This window comes from Sinohyriopsis cumingii, chromosome 1 (genome assembly GCF_028554795.1).
Source record: "Sinohyriopsis cumingii isolate HCF-2022 chromosome 1, ASM2855479v2, whole genome shotgun sequence".
Classification (NCBI taxonomy): domain Eukaryota; kingdom Metazoa; phylum Mollusca; class Bivalvia; order Unionida; family Unionidae; genus Sinohyriopsis; species Sinohyriopsis cumingii.
The window spans coordinates 70,949,480-70,970,229 of record NC_142961.1 but is presented as its reverse complement, the minus strand read 5'-3'; the positions used below and the strand labels follow the sequence as shown (position 1 = coordinate 70,970,229).

General features: G+C 35.7%; 1 protein-coding gene across 4 annotated transcripts in view; it reads left to right on the top strand.

Annotated features, from left to right (window-relative positions):
• The window catches only part of LOC149807091 (KICSTOR complex protein SZT2-like), a 338,108-nt gene that overhangs the window by 135,007 nt on the left and 182,351 nt on the right, over positions 1-20,750 (top strand). The gene's annotated exons all lie outside the window — the stretch shown is intronic.

Sequence of the window (20,750 nt, the reverse complement as noted above, 5' to 3'; positions counted from 1 at the left end):
TAGTCAATATTGTGATAACCAATGACATCCCAGCCAAAATGACAAATTCTATTCATTGCTGAAGCACAGGAATTTCTTGAACTGTTACTATTGCGTCTTAGGACCCAAAAAGCAAAATATAATACATTAATGTTTCTAGAACATACATACCATACTGCAGACCAGAAAAAAAAGTTTTAAGTTAAAAAAATATATTGTTAAAAAATGGACAAATTTCTCTCATAGACCAAATATCTAAACAGGACATGTACATAAAATGAAACCAGATGAATGGTGAGTAAACATACCCAGCCTGTCCAGCATTCCACCCCTACCCAGTGATGGAGATGAGTCTATAGTAAAAACAAAGGGCCTAGCTCTTGTGAAAATAGTGTCAGCACCACATGTATAACATCTGATGATGAAGACCATACTGGTACAGTTTTGTCATACACTGCATCTATTGGCAAAATAAGCATGAACTATTATAAAATTCAAGTGAGTACAAGGATTTTGTCAGTATGTCCGTCTATAAATGATGACCTTAATATCTAACAAGTTTCACAGCAATCCATAAACAAGCTACAAGGTAAGTTCATGATCATACAGAACAAGAAAGTTGGTTTTGAAGGACTTTTCAGTGTTTTTTCCCTCAAGTTTTCAAGATATTATTTTGAGTATGTTCCTTTGTTTATCACTGCATAAAAGTGTTTTTTTAAAAGTGGAGAAAAAAAACGTACCTAATTAGTGTGGAGAAAAAAAACTACTTAATTAGTGTATGCCAACTAGAGCAAACAGTCATTATTCCATATGGTAACTACCTATGTCATGTGTCATGTGATTGCACTAATTGACCTATATGCATTTATCTATTATTTCTGGAAAATATGCTGATAAAAATTATGAATTTAAAATGTTATCTGTTTCATTCAGTTCTAATGTTTTGTTTTTCCTAAGATAAATTCAAGGAGTTTTAGATTTTTTTTACAAGTTTGTCAAGAAATTAAAGTTTTAAAAGCAACTCCTAAAACTCCATGTTGTTGCATCAACAGTTAATTGCATTCACAAGATTTTCAGTTGCTGCATTCAGCTGCAAGAATAACTTTATCAAAAATTATAGGAGAAAAGTGATATTGTTGCTATTTTCCAAGTTTCTTAACATTTCTTCAAACTGAGTGGGATTAGTTATGTTAACAAGATTGGGTCCTACAATGCATTAGGCAGTAAGAGATAAAGGGAAATGACTCTACAAGTGTGTTATACAATGCATTAAGTTCAAGACTGAATAGCCATAACTCTTAACAAAAAGAGAACATTTGATGACAACAGTATTTACCAAGAGTCATGGAAATTAATTTTTAAAAAACTCAAAACTAGGTGTGCTATGGAGATTGTTATATATACTGCATTAAATTAAGCAACAAGGCAAATATGGCAGGAGAAAAGTGATTTATCAATATGCACATATTAACTGCTACGCATTGAAACCATTTCCAATATTCTAATATGGGTGTGTCCAACCCATGGCCCATGGGATGCATGTGGCCCAGTCCTTCACACTGTGTGGCCTGAGGCTGAGCTGAGCCATTATTATTATTATTATTATGCAGTCCTTTTGAAAATGTGCATTTTATTTAAAATGCATGATTAGTGATAAGGAACTGTTCTTACTCTTGTGGCCTGCGACTGTAAGCAAAATCCCCAAGCACATAGCTCTTCCACCACATAATGTGCCAGCAGATCTGTTCTATGCAGTTTGATAGGAGCAATCTGTGGAACATACAACACAGACCCTGATCTGTCAACTCAATGAATGATGGCAGATAATAGTATATGTTTTTTGGACCTGACTTATAAGCAAGTATATTCAAAGTTCATAAAGTTCAAATATGTGCCAATCCTCAGCCCCCCAAAGAACTGTTGTAATGGCTGAAAATCCAATCTAATCATCTACTTAAGAGCTTAAATAAGTGTAACATTTCCCATCATTATGTTTACACTTTGAAAATCTTCCTAGCATTATTCCTCCAGAATTTCAGCATGGGGTTTTCACTTGACATCTTATAATGTCCAGCTGGTTGTAAATGAAAAAAGAGTCAATCCAATTTTCAGTATGGCCAGTACAGTTACCATCTTCAAAATCTTGTTATTGCTACTCCAGAAGAATGAAAAGTAATATTGCCATGTGGTTTTCACCAGAAGACTTTTTATGATATGTATAGTTGGTCAGAAATGAAAATGGTGTTGATATGATGCTGAGTATTGTAACAACAGCTGTCAGCTTGAAAATATTACAACTACTCCACCTTTATGGATACTTGTATCAACATGGGATTTCTCCTCACCTTCATATGATGTTGTGTTGGTCCTAATGGTGTAACAAGATAACCGGGTGGGATATTTCGGATTAACAACAGAACACGTTTTGACGACACAGATATATGGTTTAATGTGGCAATTTATATGAGTAGTGGATGATTAAGATGTGTGCGTATTTATAATCCAAATATTGGATCTATTTAACAAAAAACGCACAGTTTCAAAGATGACAAAAAATGTACAAATAAATTTAGGTCAGTAACCCTAAAACACAGGATAAATGATTTCACAAATGATTCAATAATGGAAAGATGAATATAGTTCACTCAAATAGTAAACAATGTAAGCGTTTACACATAGTAAAAAAAATGTATTCGCTCAGGTAGCGAGATTATGTCACTAAACAAGAACGGATATACAATCTATCCTTCCAGTCCTGAATAATACACTGGGTCTTACTAACCCAAAATTAGCATACAGCTAAAAATACATGTGTGGAGATGCACTCCGTCACCCGTGCACCATATCCACTCCACAGCTCCTCCGAATCAATTTCACAACCAATATAGACTCCGGACCCTCGGAATACTATGATCACTTGAAACATTAGACCCTCCGGACACTTGAAATATTAGACCCTCCGGTCCCCCTGGTCCTTTGACGGCTCTACAGCTGGGTCACCTTAATCACTCTTGACATTCCGGACGCTAGACATTAGACGCTCCGGCACCTTAAACGCTCCGGACACATGGACGTTTCTACACTCTGACAACACCGGACACCTCGGATATTCCTACCATCAAAACTCAGCTGAAAATATACCCGATACAGTGTACTAAACTTGATACAGACATAACGTAAGGACGTTATACATGGTAAGTTAAAAAGATTATATTATAATGGCAATTACAAAACAGAGGTTCAATAGTAAACCTAACCCTGCTTGATAAGACAATAGTAAACAATTCTTTTTTAAAAAATGTAGCTTTACATTACCAATATAAGTCCTGCACTATGTCGCAACAAGAATAAAAAATGCACGCATTATGGTATGTAAAGAAAACTATAACAAACATGCAAAGGCAAATATGGTAATACACTAGTTATCACTTAAAACCCAAAACATTACCTACCCCTACAGCTGGAGTTGTGCGAATCCTTTAAGCAGGCCGCTTGCTGACAAAACCATTAGTATTGTAAAGGTCCTTTACATGTAGTAACGTATTTATACCTTTAGAATTTTCGTTATTCTTTATCAAAGGCACCTTGCACGTGTGGCACAGGACAAATCGTACTCACGATTTCGAAATACATAGACCATATTATAATCACCCTCGGGTATCGTTGTACAGAGAAAAAGAAACGAAACCCGAGTACATGTATTTAATTAACAACATTTACACCATTCCGTGACAAATGGTTCCATTGAGACATCCAGTATGCCTGTCACAGTGACCATCTTGAAAATCTTTTTAAGACTGTTTCTCCTGAATGAATGGTCACATCAGCATTGGGTTTTCACTGAAAGACTTATTACAATGTGTACTTGGTTGTAAATAAAAATGGTGCCATTCTGACTTCTAATATGACAACCACACTGGCCATCTTCAGAATCTTGTTTTCACTACTTCTCATTGATGTTTTTTTTGGTACTAAATGTCAGTGGTGCCAAGCTGTCAAATAGTATGTCCACCATAGCAGCTAATTTGAAAAATTTGTTATTGCTGAAGAATATCAAAGATAGTTTCAACACTAAGAAAGTTAAAAGGAAGAAATCATCGTATTTTGAATTCAAGGATATTCTTTTCAGCCTGCTGAGCATCAGTCCCTTCAAGGGACTCTTGTTATACTCCCAGTGAGAGAGAAAATTTGCTTAAGATTAATTAAACATAATTTTTTACTTGAAAACATTTGAGTGGATGATGTTTATTTAGTAGAAGTGCAGGTGTTGAACCCACAGTAAAAGTTAACTTTGTTCAATGTGAAGTGATAAAGTGCATCACCTTGAGCATGCAATCACATGTTTCCTGCAAGTTTTTGTCCAGTGTAACTGAAATCTTGACTTGTGTACCTGCTGGGAATGTTTTTTTCATCTAAGAAAAATAAAAAATAAAAAAAAATATTTTTCTTTAGTGCACATCTGTCCATAGTGTCTTAACTCCAGCATTTAGCCAGAATCACTAACAGTGATACAAACTTTAAGATGGCCATAAATATCCATTTTTCAATCAAAAAATGCAGAGTTTGTTGTGTTGCAATTCAAATTCAGTGATGACTGCAAGTGTTATATATTTTTGAGGTTGAAATGATGATAAAAGCAGCTAAATATCAGGGGTGGTAAGGTTACAGTAATAACCAATGTAACATTTAATCAATTACTTATTAATTCAGAAACATGAGAATTATCGTAATTAACACTGCTATTTAATTAGTGAATATTAAAGCTAATTAAGAGCAGGATCCGAAACAGAAAATTCTTTAGTGCAGCTCATTTCATGTGAACAAGATATTCAGACATGCAAATGTTTCCATGAGTTACTTGATAAATGTTTATCATGCTTGTAGAAGTGTCAAGAAAATATGATATCGAGAAAATTGTAAAAGCAAATAAGATTATCTCATATTTTTTTTTACCACTGCTTGTGCATTAATTACTTTCTAGTACTTTTCTTTGTCCTGTCGATATTCTCTATGTTACTCAAATTGGAAGATGGGGGGCCACAGTTTACACTGCTGCTGGGATCCTATGTTCAACCCCTGTGGTATAATGCTATTTCTAAAATGATAATGAGTATTAAACAGCTTAGATACTGTTAATTGGGAGTCATAACAAAGAAACAGGTAGATAGGGCAGTCCTATGACAAGATGCAATATGATCTCAATATGACAATCATCACAGCTTGAATTATAAACTATCTATCTGGCGGTCTTCAAACAGATAGTCATTATCTCTGCTGATCCCATTTTCTTGTTCCCAAGGAGATAGGAAGGGATCTTGTCCCTGGAGCTGATTAAAACCTCTCTGTTGTCGCGAGGACAGGGATAGAATCATCTTTGCAGGGCATGTGATGTCAAAATTAGGACTGATATGAAAGTAAGGTCACAGGGGTCATCATCTATCTCCTGTTGTTTCTAGGTCCAAGGTGTAGAAGGATCCAGTTAAATGCCCTGTCTAATCTTAACAAGAACTCATGTGACATTTGCAGTAGAACATTGTACCCTCTTCACAATATGAAACAGGACAATATTTACTTACATTGTATAGGTATGAATATTTACCTATTGATAAAGTTTTGTCTGCCACACCTAGGTGTCTTACAAGATATCCTCAACATCAAAGGACAAAGCTAAAAATGGCCAAGCTTGTGTAAACGTGATCATCTGCACAAAGTTTTTTTTGGTGTGGTCAAGTCTGTATTTTAACGTATGGTGACACTTAGGTATCCTTTGTGGCAGCAATGGCTCTGGCTGTAGTATCAATATTCCAAAAAGTTATGTGTTAAAGTTTTTCTGAAAGTTTTGTAGTTTCATAAGTCACAGAAAGTGTTGGTTACATAACAGTACATTTATGGTATTTATGCACAGCCCCATTTTACAGAATTTTGGCAAATGCATGTATTTATTAAGGATACCTTTGATAATAAACACATTCCTATTTTTGAGAAATTAAATTGGTTGGCCCTCAGAGGTTACCATGGGAGAAATACTGTATCAATTGTAACCTCACTTTGCCCTTAAAACAATATTATCTGTGGAAATATCACGAGGTTAAAGATTATCATAATGTGCACACTGACAAAGTCATAAACAATGACTCTTTCATGAGCATGTTCAGCCAGAAGAGTTTAACTCCCCTTACATACAATTGGAGCTCTCCACTGAGGAGAAAAATTTTCTCTCCCAAAATGATCACTTTGCATTAAATACATATAAGCTCAAATTTTGAGACTGATTTGGCCAACAAAGTTAGTAATAACAGAGGCACCAAAAACATGCATATTAATAAATGCAGTGAAAATAATGATGGTCTTGGCAGGTTTTGACATTCACTTTCTTCCATCAAACCATGCTGTGGTAAAAATGAGATCATGTGGTGATAAGTTCCATGAAAATAATGATATTCTAGGCAGGTTTTAGCAGCCAGTTTCCTTTGACAGGACATGTTGAGGGCAAGATGTATGGGTAGCACTGGATATTTCTGCAAGTTTGACCAAAAGCAAGACACTTTTGGTGATTATGTTAAATACTGTATTTACATCAGCATGCAGGACTCCACATTCCATGACTCCTTTGTCCTGAATGTCCCAAATTGATGAGATGATTTTTAAAAAATGCCCCTTGCATTTTCATGTATTTATTTTGATACAAAAGATGAACTTTTTAAAGTTTCTAACATTGATACACAGTAAAATAAAAAAAAACACGAGATAATCCTGTTTGAACCAGTACAAATTTTGAAAATAGTTTTGCTGCATATTCAGCAAGGATAAATTTAAACACCTCACTGTTATACAGAATATATGCATTGTTATGATCAACACTGGATGAAGGGGAGCTGCAAGGGAGGTATGTTCCCCAGGCCTGTCTAGTCATGCACCCCTTCCAATTACTTTGGATACAGTTACATGTCTTTAAATAAACCGTATATATAGGTCTAATACTGAGCCTAATATAGCCATAATAACTATTCACATATAAAGGACAGTTTAAGGACTGCTTTCAGGGTAACATTTTTGGAGATCTATAAGGGTACCCTATCTTGAATCCCCCAAGCTCTGTCCAGTCTTAATCCTGCCCTGGTTGTGATCATGACAGTTATGTATGGGTTATGCTTTATTAAATAATTCCTGTTATGTCACACTATTGTTGTACCTGGATTATGCTGTATTTAGTAGATGTCAGTGACATCACACTATGGTATACCTAAGTTATATTGTATTCAGTACCTTCCTCTGACATCACACTGTTTTTAGACTTGGGTTATGCTGTATTTAGTACATTCTTGCGCTTTCACACTATATTTATATGTGTTATTATACTGTATTTTGTACATTCCTGTGATGTTACACAGTTGTGTTAGTAGTGGATTATTTTTCAGAAATCCAGAGGCCTTTACTGTTGTTCATTCAGCTGTCTACACACATCACTGGACTTTGACACACATCCTCTAGATAGTGCCATGAGTTCATGTACATGGCTATCAGAGCAAAAGCAGACTGTTTCATTGCAAAAAATATGTTTACCCCTTTTTTTCATTCATCCAAAACAAAAAAATAAAAGCAATTGCAAAAATCCTAAAAGCAAACCTGTTTTCACCAAAGTGAATTTTATCCATACTGTAAAACCACCTCACCGGGTCCTTGCAAATGTTACAGTCAATAAAGACAAGAGAAAACTGACCTGCTAAATAAAATATGTATTAATATTTAGTCTTCAAGTAAATATATTAATTTATTTTAAGATACTTTCATGGCTAAGACAGGAGACAGAAGTTAAATAATTAAGAGTATATATTGTTGTGGGTTTAATGCCATTTTGCAGCAGATGATAGCAGCTGTCCAGTATTTCTGGTGGAAAAATCCACAAAAATCCTGGGAAGAACCACTATAACCCATGGGAAGCTACTGGCAAGCTTTCAGAGATACCCACAATGGCTAAGCCTGACATTCAAACTGAGACAGAGATGATATGTTGGTAACCTGTAAAGGCAAGTGCCATAGACCACTCAGCCATCTAGGGCCCCAGCGAAGAGTGTAACAATATCATCTGATATATGTATATACTATTTTCTTATTACTTGCTAAAGCATTTCATTTTAAGAGCCCTAAACAGTCACAATTTAAATTCTTTAATTTTCAAAATTCCCAAGTTTTTCACAATCTTGAATATGTAGTAGTTTTCCTCTGAAGAATTGTCCTTGCATGAATATCAATAAAAAAAATGTCCTGAATGTAATGCAGAATAGTTGTTCTGAGTAGAAAATTTCATTTAGACAAGTTGAAACATTTTCACCATTGATGCATGTATGCCAGTGATAATTCTGCATTTTTTCAAGAATTTATGGAAAATAACAGTATGAAATTGTGAAATCTTCAAAACCAGAAATGGAAACAGATGGAAGAATCAATGTTACAAAAGGAGAAGAAAAAGATTCAGTGTTAGTCTTTCTGTGGGTCTGAAAATCAATCAGAGAAGAAAATTACATACTGAATAAATGGAAAAGAGAAACATGCCTCCCAGGAGAGAAATCTATGGACATAGCTCTTGTCAAATATACTAAACCATAATACCAACAGATCTCAAACAGTGAAACAAAATATGCTGTGGCAGGCATCAATTTTCAGAAAAGATTTTGCCAATAAAAACAAATCCATTCCAAAAACGTATGTTTAACATCAGAAATATCTTATCCATCACTATTGTGCAGCTTTAACTCTTTATCATGTAGATAAATCTCATGCACTAAATGTCATTACACCCTCACACAGAGTGTAGAATTGTCAGTAAAATTAGGTCCACTTGTACACCTCACATGAACATGTATAGAAACAGTCTTTTTTCTCTCAGTGGAACCAGACAAAAATTGCCTGCTACAAGATTAAACTGCATTAAGTTCTCACTTGAACAGTATTTAAGCTAGTGTTTGCAGGTTCGGCCTATGTTGGTATGTGAGAAAGCTTGCCAGTAGCTTCTTGTGGGTCGGTGGTTCTTTCCGGGGTTTTCCCGGGTTCTTCCTCCACCATTAATACTGGCCGCCATGTATAGCCTATCTTGTGCTGAAAAATGGCATTAAACCCTACAACAACAACAACAACAACAGCAAATACACTGGGGTGTATATAAAGCATGTAGTATATACAAACAGGTGAGTCTGGAAAAAGTTGAGAGAAATGTCTCAGTGAACTTGAAACCAAGAAAGCTACAGGACTTGATCAGATTGGTCTACAACTCATTAAATCTTCTGCCTTTGCTATTGTAGATAGCATAACATTCATAATTAATTTAAGTATTGCAACCTCATCTGTCCCCAAAATATGGAAAACTGCAAAAGTAACTCCTATTCACAAATCTGGTTCTAAGGATGATGCTGATAACTACCAACCAATCTCAATACTACCAAACTTGTCAAAATTGATTGAAAAACATGCCCATGGCTCATTATTGTCATATTTAACCAAACACTTGCTGTTACACCCTAATCAATCAGGCTTTAGACAGAACCATTCCTGTGAGACTGCCTTGATCTCACTAACTGATAAATGGCTTCAAGCACTTGACCAAGGTAGAATAATAGGAACTGTATTTGTAGATTTCAGGAAAGCTTTTGACATGGTGGGTCATGAAATCCTTTTGAAGAAACTGAAAATCTACCAGTGTGATGAAAGAACAATTAGATGGTTTACTTCGTACTTAAATGAGAGAACACAACATGTTTACATAAATAATGTTCTGTCTGAACCTGAAACAATTAGATATGGAGTACCACAAGGCTCAATTCTAGGTCCATTACTATTCATTTTATTTATTAATGACCTACCACTTTTACTAAGAGACTCAATATCATCTACAGATCTCTATGCAGATGACACAACATTGTCAGACATCCAAAACACAAAGCATGAGCTCGAAATTTCTTTACACAATGCACTAAACAAACTGGAAAACTGGTGCACATATAATGGCATGGTGGTAAATAGTGGTAAAACTAAAATATTACTTATCTCAACACAGCAAAGAAGGACAAATCTTGATAGTGATGAACTATGTCTGACATGGAAGGATACAAATCTGCAAATGGTCTGTCATGATAGACTACTTGGTGTTCTGGTAGATAATAACCTATCATGGACTGAACATATCAAACATATCAGTAAAAAAGTCAATTCAAGTTCATGGCTTCTCAGTAGGATAAGACATTTTCTCCCTGAAAGGCACAGAAAACTATTTTATAACAGTTACATACAACCCTATTTGGACTACTGTAGTACAGTATGGGGTAATTCAAATGATAAAAACATAGCAAAGCTGGCACATCTTCAAAAAAGAGCATTTGGGCTTTATCAGTCGAGAAAGAAAGCAAGGAAAGTTTAGCTGGTAGGTTAAAAATATTACCTATTAAAGACTGAATCTGTTTGAGAAAAGCCAAATTAATGTACAGGATATCTCATAATAGTGCTCCTGAATATTTACAATCACTATTCCAGTATAGGCTACCTGGTAATACTCCCCACCTGCGATCCATGTCTACAAAACAGTATAAAATTCCTAAACCAAATAAGGAATTATTTAAAAAAGGTTTCCAATACTCTGGAACTCTGCTCTGGAATAGTATTCCAGTTGAGATTAGAAATGCCCACTCTATTTCCTTCTTCCAAACCCAATATATCCAGTGGCTTCAGAGATGCAGCTTAAATAAATGAATTCCTTTGTATGAGGGCCTCAAGGTAGATTAGTTTTTAGCTAATTGTGTTACCCTCTTTAAATAAGGTTATTATTATTATTATTATTATTATTATAACAAAAATTCCTGACCATGAAAAGTCATTGAATTTCTGAAATATTGATGAAAGTTGGGATAAACCCTGGAATCTTCCACCGGCACTTGACGCCCGAAACAATCATCTAATTGAGTCATAACTAAACTGACTGTGAGTTAAATTTAATGATTTCTAACCTGAATATTCAGAATGTGCAATATGGATCATTTGGTTGCTTGTAACAAACATATATGTTGAGTAAATCCAAATGCTCAGTGGATTAGCTTCATCTAGTAGACTTATTTTCAAAGTCAGCTCCATATCCATATCTTTCCTTACATGGAAGGCATGAAAACCAGTCTAGCATCATAAGAGGCCAACATTGTGGTGGCAAAGCGAAGCTGTGCAAACTTTAAACATTGTTAGATCAGGTGATACATGAATGAAATCGATATGAAAATTACCTTATTTTCTGAGAAATTGTGACTGTTATAATCATTATGTCTTTAATCTGCTGAAGGACAAGATAAAACTATGGCATTGATGAAATGTGACCTAGTACTAGCGATCTGCATTGCTTGTCACATGAGTACATAAATCTATCAACCCACATTTTCAAATGTTGTAGAGAAAAAAATTAATACAAAATATTAAATGAAAGTCGTATACTGGTTGTAATAAAAATACAAAAACAAAAGAACACAAAATTTTCCATATTTACATATTCCAAGAACAACTTATTGAGTTTTGTTGTATCACGTGACTACCACATTGATATGTGCTCTCTGCTTGGTAAATCAGACTGTCCAGATTGCTGTTTTTTTACACAAAGTATCAGACTTTCATTTAATATAATTGAATTTCTGTACAACAGTAAAAAGGAGTTTGTTGTTGATATCATGTGACTATTGGACTTCCGATATTGTCGTTTGAGATTTGTGAAGTCATGTGACTAGTAATGCAAATGGCGAGTACCGGGTCAGGTTTTATCTATGTCGAAGTTTCATCTAGTCTGTCAACAGATTAAAGACAAAATGATTATAATACTTGCCATTTCTGAGAAAATTAATCATTTTCCTATTGATTTCATACAGGTATAAGTTGACATAACATAAATTTAATTTTTCTAGGCCAGCTGGTAAATGACTACCGTATATCACTACCACATGGTGGCACCCAGTTCCAAATTTTTGATATTCAATTGCAAGGACCCCATACCCCAACCTAAATGTCCAAATATGAAAATTGTGGTGAGAATATGCGGAGGAAACTCGGATTAGAAAACGGACTGCTATTCATTTCAAAACAAAATTTGTAGTCCAAATTATTGAATCTCAGAGCTGAAATGAGAAATTGTCGTCCCTTGTATTATAAAAAACGATTTGAGTCCCTGTATCAATACAGGTTTGGGGACTGTTTTAACGAATTACAAGAAGACAAGTTGATTTTACAGAAAATTCAGTCCTTGTTTATACAACAGTATATAAATGTGAAGTATTTTTTGTCAAAATTTAAATCAACCCTTTTGATCTTTTTTTTTAATGATGGATTTTTAAGCAGATCATCTAAAGATTAGGTTGTTTGGGATTTGATTGGCACAGATAAATTCAGGGTTAAACTCTTCTCATTACAAGACAACATTTCAATTATTTGCATTGTTTTTTTATACTGTAATAGGAAATGTTTACTTTCTATAAGATGCATATATATATATATATATATATATATATATATATATATATATATATATATATATATATATATATATATTGCTATAAAATTCTTTAGAATTAAAGGTTTGAAAAGAAACAAAACTAATTTATGTTCATTATGATGTTCCCACTTAGCAACATAATGCAGTTCAGCAAATTAAAGTTAGAATTTTTATTCTGTACATTGAAATGACTTTGCATGCCAAATTAAAGGAATATAATCAAACTTGTTTCATGTGATACATTTTGTGGTTTTGTACATGATCATCTTTTCTGACTTCGATGTTTTGGAGAATCTTGAAAAAGAAACATCTTTAGATTTAGAAAATGCATGTTTTATAAGTTAAATGTTCCTTAACTCCCTTCAATAATGGTCATATGTGAACCTTGAAAAATTAATTTCATCCTGGAAAACCCCTGGAAATGACCTGGAAATTTGTCTTTAGAAAAGCGTGGTTACCATGGGTATTTGGATGTGGACCAGACCATTAAAACCCCTTTACCATGCACTACCACCATACCCTGTACAGGATTGTGAGTCTGCTCAGCATGTCCAGACTATGAGATGGGATTGAATTGTTATCCACCCCATTACTGGTATACCTATGAATCCCTTTGTGATGTGGGACCCTCCACTTCAGGGTACTTTGTCCTTTATGTCCCCATTGGCTGCTGGACCCAGGACCCATAGTATAGGTGGTGCATAGGCTCATGTCCTGCCATCACCTCCTCCTCAAGCGGCATCTATCAGAAAGGCTGGAGGTATCTGTTCCACAATGTTTAGGTTCAGTCCCTCCATTAGGATCTGTTCCTTTGCTGGTCAGGTCTTACTACTTCTCATGACTTCATTTTTGCAGTGATAAATTTTCTCAAAATTAGAGTTTAGGATCCAGTGGGACCTGATAGAATGAATCCTGACATTTCAACAGGCAATACAAGCAAGATGTTGTCAGTCCACTTTTGCCTACTCCTTTTGGGAACCTTGACTATTGCTATAAATCTGGTTCCCTTAGGATGGCTTTATATACTGTTTCTCCTTCTTGAAAAGTGGAAGTCGTGCAGAGATTTACTCTCGTCTCCAATTCCATTAAGACCTGATTTTCATCACCACCTGCATTGGTTGATGAATTGGACTAGTTTTGACTCTGAATTGTCCTTCGACATCAGCAATCTAGAAATGAATCCTATATTTTCTAAAATAGCAATGGTGCATAGACAGAGTATGGAGTCAATGTTTCATGGTCTCCTCCAATAATATGGCCATCATAGTTTATCTCCAACATCAGAGAGACACACATGCTCCTTCTCCTTCTTTGGAGGTGTGGAATCTCCTCTACTGGGCAGCCTTGGGAACCATCACACCCTTGAGTTGGGCAAGAAGAATGTATTAGCAGACAGTCTGTTCAGGTCAGATGAAACAGTCCTCAGGGAATGGTCTGTACACTTCTTCATCACAGAATCCCTTTTTACACTGGTGGAAAGCCTATGGTGGATTTATCCAGGCTCAAGAACAGACTTCCTTTTTTTGTTTTGCTAGTCCTGGATCAGAGAGCATGGGTAGTAGATGGATTCAGCTTCTTCTGGGATCATCTGTTCATGTACTCTTTCCCGCTATCTCAACGGCTGCTACAGTTCTTCTAATTTCAGAACATACACTGCCCATGTCATCCTCATGGCCCCACTATGGCACCAATCATCATGGTGTAACATTTTTCTAGAGCTGCTGATAGATCAAGCCAGGTCCTTATCCTAGAGAAGGAATGTTCTGTTAAAATACAGAGGTCCCCCACTTACATGCAGCCCAATATTCTCCACTTTCTCACTTGGCTCATCTCAAATGACCCATCAGCAAGAAAAAGTTTTTGGGCTGTGTTACCACTTGCATAATTCAGGTCATAAGAGATTCTACATTCAAGGTCTGTGATGTCAGGTTTAGAACCTTGCGTGATCAGTGAAGTAAGAGCACATTGTTTCTAGCTGTCCATTTGTGAGTACTGTCACAGACTTTCTTTTGTTTCTTTTCAAGCACAAGGGATGTTAATTATCCACTGTTGAGGGCTATAGAACTGCCATTTCCAACACATGTAAATACTCTCAGGGCAAGGCAGTTGGTTTTTATTCACACATCACTGATTTAAAAAGTAATTAGAATGGCTGAAACCTAGTCCCCTACTGTTTTATGCCCAGATAGAATCTGTCTTGTGTTTTGTGATTTTTCACCAAACCCCCTATAAATCAATGAGTGAGGCTTCTTTTCAGGACCTTACACTCTCACCTTGCTGACTACAAGAAGACAGCATGTTTCCTGCCTTGTCTTCAATACTGGCCATCTTCGGTGATTGGCAGTTTCGATTCTGTTTCTCTTCTTTGCCAAATCTTGCTAAATTAAGTCATCTGTGCCTAGTTCTCCTACCCAGAGAATCCCGTCTCAGATGAATCAGTGCTGGTGATGATCAGGCTGTTATGCCATGTCAGGGCACTGCATTCTATCTCAATGCTTCTGAAGGAAAAGGAAGGGTAAAAAATTTCTTCCAATGAAGGGTGCCATTGATATTTGGCTTCCATCAATCTGTGGTGGATTGTCACTACTATCAAGAGCTTATTGGCCCTTTGCTGATTGAGGCCTTCTTTATAAACTTGGAAACCCATGGAGTTCAAGCTGTCACTGCCTCAGAGATCTATTGAAATCATTCTTCTTAGGAGTATGTCATGAAGGCAGCATTTAGTGATCACACACTCTTTCTCATCATGCATCCTCCACTCTTTAGTACAACCGAGGATAGGCATTGTTTCACTGAAACCCTTACTTGTGGCACAGCATATGGCTGAGAGAGATACCATCTTTCATTAAAGTGCATCTCTCCCTTCCATTTTTCTGTTGTTGATCAGTTTTAATACATTAGCCTGCCCCCCATACAGACAAATTCATCTATGCAATAGTGACTGGTAAGATATTGCTACTATTAAAATGTAGTTGGTTTGTTTTGGAGGGGGGTATATGAGTTTAAATTATGCAATACTTAACCTGTCACTATTGCTAATTGTCCTGCTCACACCCTGCTATGATGATGTGGAATAAATGTCATAATGATAAAGATGACTGTTTTGCACATGGGCATGTGAGGTTCACAAGTGGACTGTCACTGTGAAGGATGTATTCATATCAAAACACTCAAGGTATTTTTGGCATGAAAAGTAATGGCTGGTGATAGGTGAGTATTGCATAATTAAAATTAGTTTTATCCCCCCACTCCAGGACTACATTTTAGGCCATTATCTCATTGTTAGGCTCTAATAATATTAGCTTGTTTTAAAATGTAGGTTGTATCTGATCATAATAATTGAACCAAGGGCACATGTCCTGATACTTTGAATATATGTGATGAAAAACTTTGAGAGAATGTGGAATGTGTCATTCTTCTTGACCTAATTGTACCATCCAGGGGCATGACCTTGGGGCAATAGTGGTAAAGGTATAAACAGATTAATGTAAGCATATGAAGATATGAAGTAAAATGGGTAAGTGGTTACGAAATCACAAGTGCTTAAGATAAACTCTAAGCACAAGTATCATTAGCCGAACTATATATCCCATGAACAATCCGAACACTAGATGTTCTTGTCTGACTACTAGATGTTCTTGCTGCTATGGCCATAAAAGAAAAGAAAAAAGAGAAAAAGTTATCTGGTTTTTGTTGAATTCATAAATTTAACCATAGAACAGAATGGTATGTCAGCAGTCATGTTATCTTCTCCACTGATATCAGAATGGAACTGAGGAAACAATAATATTTTTTGTGGTACACATGGCTACTCTACTTGAACAATTGCATAATATATTAAATGTTGGTTGACCATTTATTTAATTACTTTTTAATAGCAGCAAAAACTTGCCCATCACTATAGTGCAGGTTTTAATTTTAGTGTGAAAAAATGCTGTCCATTTGCTGTATATATATCACTCCCACAGAGTGGAGAATTGTCAGTATGATGTAATCCACTCGTGCACCTGGCATGGCACATGCATAAAATGGGCATCTTTTTCAAGGACTCCATATGTATGGACATTATACCTGGCTCATCACCAGAGAAAATTTGTAGTGAGTATTAGTGATCTCCCTTATATTGTTAATTTGACTCTTGGTGTCACACTAATAACAGTCTCTGTGTTGGTAACCTTTTCTCTTCTAGAATTTAGCTCTTTAAAGGACATAAGAGTTATTTTGTGTATCCCAACTGTTAATGGTTTAGGTACAATCTCTTACTTTTCAATATACACCTTAGGCTCTTGTTTTAAGAAATAACAGCACAACCTGCTGAACATTAAAGGGCAGCAAGAGTGGATTGTATCATACTGACATTACTCTACTCTCTGGGACGATATAATCACATTAAACGGATGGATTTTTTGCACACTCAATACTATAGCTGTTGAATAATAGGTATTGATTAATTCAAAAAATAGTTTTACCCTCCCACCCCGAAAAGAAAACATTTTCATAATATAAACAGCAAGAACAATATATGCACTTGTCGCCATATACATTTATGAGAAATAAATGCAAATGTATACAGCTAGGGTTTGGATAAAATTTACTTTGAAGATGGGATAAATAACATATTTTCAGGGACTGTTCCTGAACTAAAAATATGGTCACCTCACCTGCTCTGAAAAAGGGGTTTGGAGGGTCTGAATATAGGGAGTAATTTGGGGTGCTTGCTTAGGGCTTAATTTTCCAGGGTCATTAGACTTTGGATGAATCATCTCTGGAGTAAAAGGTTGATGTGTCATGGTCTCTTCCAACAACACGTCTATCATAGCATATCTCTGACATCAGGGAAACACACATACATACTCTTTGTATGAAGGTCTGGAAACTCAATTGCTGGGCCACCTCAGAGAAAATTACCTTGTGGGTTCAACATGTTCCAGGGAAGAACATTTTAGTAGACAAACTATCCAGGTCAGGAAAAATAGTTCTCCTGGAATGAACTCTTCACTGATCTGTAATGGACTGGGGGGAAAACAGATTTCCCTTTTATGTGTCTTCAGTCCCAGACCAGAGAGCATGGGCAGTGGACATATTCAGATTCCAGTGGAATTGTCTGTTCACATATGCCTTCCTACTATTTTGACTGCTACTTCAAGTTCTAAAAAAGGTCTGAACTTCCACTGCTCATATCATTCTTATATCCCCATTTTAGCTGCAACACCTATAGGATTCCTGGTTTCAGTAAAGTCTGTGCTGGAGATAATCAAAATAGGTTTTTATGGCCAATTAAGGCACTGTGTTTTTATGTAAATGAAACCCATGAGGTTTGAACCATCACTGCCTCCTAGGCTTATCTAAATCACTCTTCCTTGGAGGACATAATGAAGGCAGCATTTGGAGATCCCATAAAACCTTTCCTCCATCTACCTCCATTTGTTAGCACAACTGTCAGGAGGTGGCAGAGATGTGTGATCTCCCCCACTCCTTAACGGTTTTTGATTACCATTATCTAGGTTGATCAACCATGGTGTTATTACTGGGATCAAGTAATTAATAACATCAAATATGAAATTAAGGGATGGGATTACAGAGGTATGAGCACAGATATAAAATAGAATAACATGATCCCTTGTATGTAAAATCAACAATTTAATCAATTACATAAATAAAATGAGATCGTACATGACCTTTGAATAATTTCTCGTGAAAAGAGAGTTAAACATTATGCAAAATTCCATCAGCCATTCTGTTACACTGATAGAACAAGTTCATCATATGATTGAGTGACTGATCAAACTCAAATTGCCAGCATGTCAGCATCACCTGGTACTGATAGTCATTTTCAAATCATTGCTGTTGATAGATCAGCATTTCCATATTTCTGTCCTTCTTTTTCTCACTATATTTACTCTCCTCTTTGAGTCATGAACCTCTTTGTTGCAGTCTGTGCTCTTTTCCCACTGTGCAATACAGGTATGGACATATTTTCTTTCCTTCAAAATATAATATAGTACCCAACCTATATACCTGTCAGGTTTTTTTCTCCTGGGATCAACCAGTTTTCCCTCTCTTCTTCAGCAGGTATTGTCAATCAAAATTCAACAGAACTACCTATGGTCATTTCACAGCCAAATACACATTCACAACTCTGTTAACATGAATTTGTCTTTCGCATTCCTACTGAGACCAAGACATGATTAGACCTCTTTAGAAAAACCATCACACCCCTCTGTGGCTGTAAATTACGAGTTGATGTATGCCAATTGGCATACTCCTTGATTTTCAGTTGAAGAGAATTCACAGCTTAAATACACATGAATTAATGGACTATCTCCATGTCTTAACTATGTTACTTTGCTAATTAGTGATTCATTGACATAAATTTTGAGACAGAAAAATCAATCTTCAGCATATATAATAACATTTAAGAAAGGTAACTTGCATATTCACACAATTTGTATCAGAAGAAATGCATGAAATCTACACTAAATGATTTATATTACATACAAAGAACTAAATCTAAACTCGTACACTTCAGCAAAATATTGTATGACAATCTTACCATACATGAATCAGATAACACGCACAGTTATTTTCTGAACTAGAGGAAAATTGAAGTATGAAATTAAATGAATAAATTCAACAATAATTACAAACTTACATCAATGAACATGTAATTGAGACTAACATTGCCTTTCTGAGCCCATGCTCACTTACCATCAGAGAATTCCCTCCGTCTTTTTTCTGGATCCAGTTATTTAAAAGTTCCCTTGGATGATTTGTTTAATGAGAGAAATTACTTTTGTAATTTTCCTCAGAGACCATCAGACTTTTCCCCTTGGCAGAATAACTTGGACTGACTAATATCACAAGGGAGATTATTTTAAACCCCTAAACTCCATCTGGAAATACACACTCCTTTGTCAAGCTTAGGCAATCACAATTACTTACTTTAACAGCAAATTTTTTTTATCACTCCCATAAAAGTAAGAATAATCCACTCTAATCCACCTTTATTAATAACTATTCTCGAAAATATAATTTTATGACACCTGTTTCAAATGGACCGCAACTTCCTAAAATTTTCTCCTGGTTTGTCGCAACTCGTCATTTTACTGCTACTGACTTTGTATTGCATTAAATCTAGCTCTGACTGTTAATCAGGTGAGTCATATTCAAAATTCAATGCATGCCACAAACTGAACAGATTCCATCACATGCAGTCAACAATTTATGGCAAGACTTACCCATATGTCAGGCTTAATGTTTATGTGCTATGCTGACTAATTTTGTACCCTTACAACAACAAAGCACATTTTTTTCTCTTTGGGATCCATCATTGTGCATAACATTTGGCCCAGAGATACATCAGCAGTTTGCAAAATGGATGTCTCCCTCTAATGGTATTACTTTCCATTTTTCTCTGTTTTTAGTCAGTTTTAAAGCATCACCTACCCACGTAACTGACAAAGTCAGCTACGTAATAGCAATGGGTACTGTATTGCTGCTGTTAAAATGTAGTTTTGGGGTTGGGTAAACTAATTATAATTATGCAATAATTACCCATCGCTGTGATCGAATTCCCTCCTTCCACCTCAGTCTGAGGTTATGGAGCACTGTTGTCTACGAAAAAGATTGTTTCTGCATAGGCATGGTAGTTGCACAAGTAGACAATGTCTTATTGACAAATCTCGGCTGTATGGAGGATGTGGTAAAGTTTTTTTTCTGTGCTCATTCAGGAAGTTTGTCATGACAGGTGTTATTTACAATTGTGTTGTTATGGAGTAGATGGATACGTTGGAAACAATTGTGCTAATGCAAAGTTTGGTAATACTTTATTGGCATTATACCATATTTGCTTGCTGGCACATTATGCAATGGCAGATCTGGGTCTTGCAGTTTGCAGTTGGCTCTGACTTGTTAGCAAGTATAATTGCTACTCTTGCTATTAAAAATACTAGATAACTCAGTTTTAACAAGCCTTTCTTCTTGAAAATAATTGATGCAATCTTAATACATGTACTGTACATACTCACTTATAAGTCAACTGCAAACAACACAGATCCTGATTTGCCATAGCATAATGGCAGATCTGGGTCTGTGTAGTTGGCAGTTTGATTTAACTTATGAGTGAGTATATATGAGAATCAGCAATATGGCAATATTAATGATCATGCATAGGTTGGAAAGTTACAAAACTGGCCACAACACTCTGGGAAGAAATTGAACCCTTTAATTTGGCCCCTGGTTCAAATTTTTAAAATTGGCA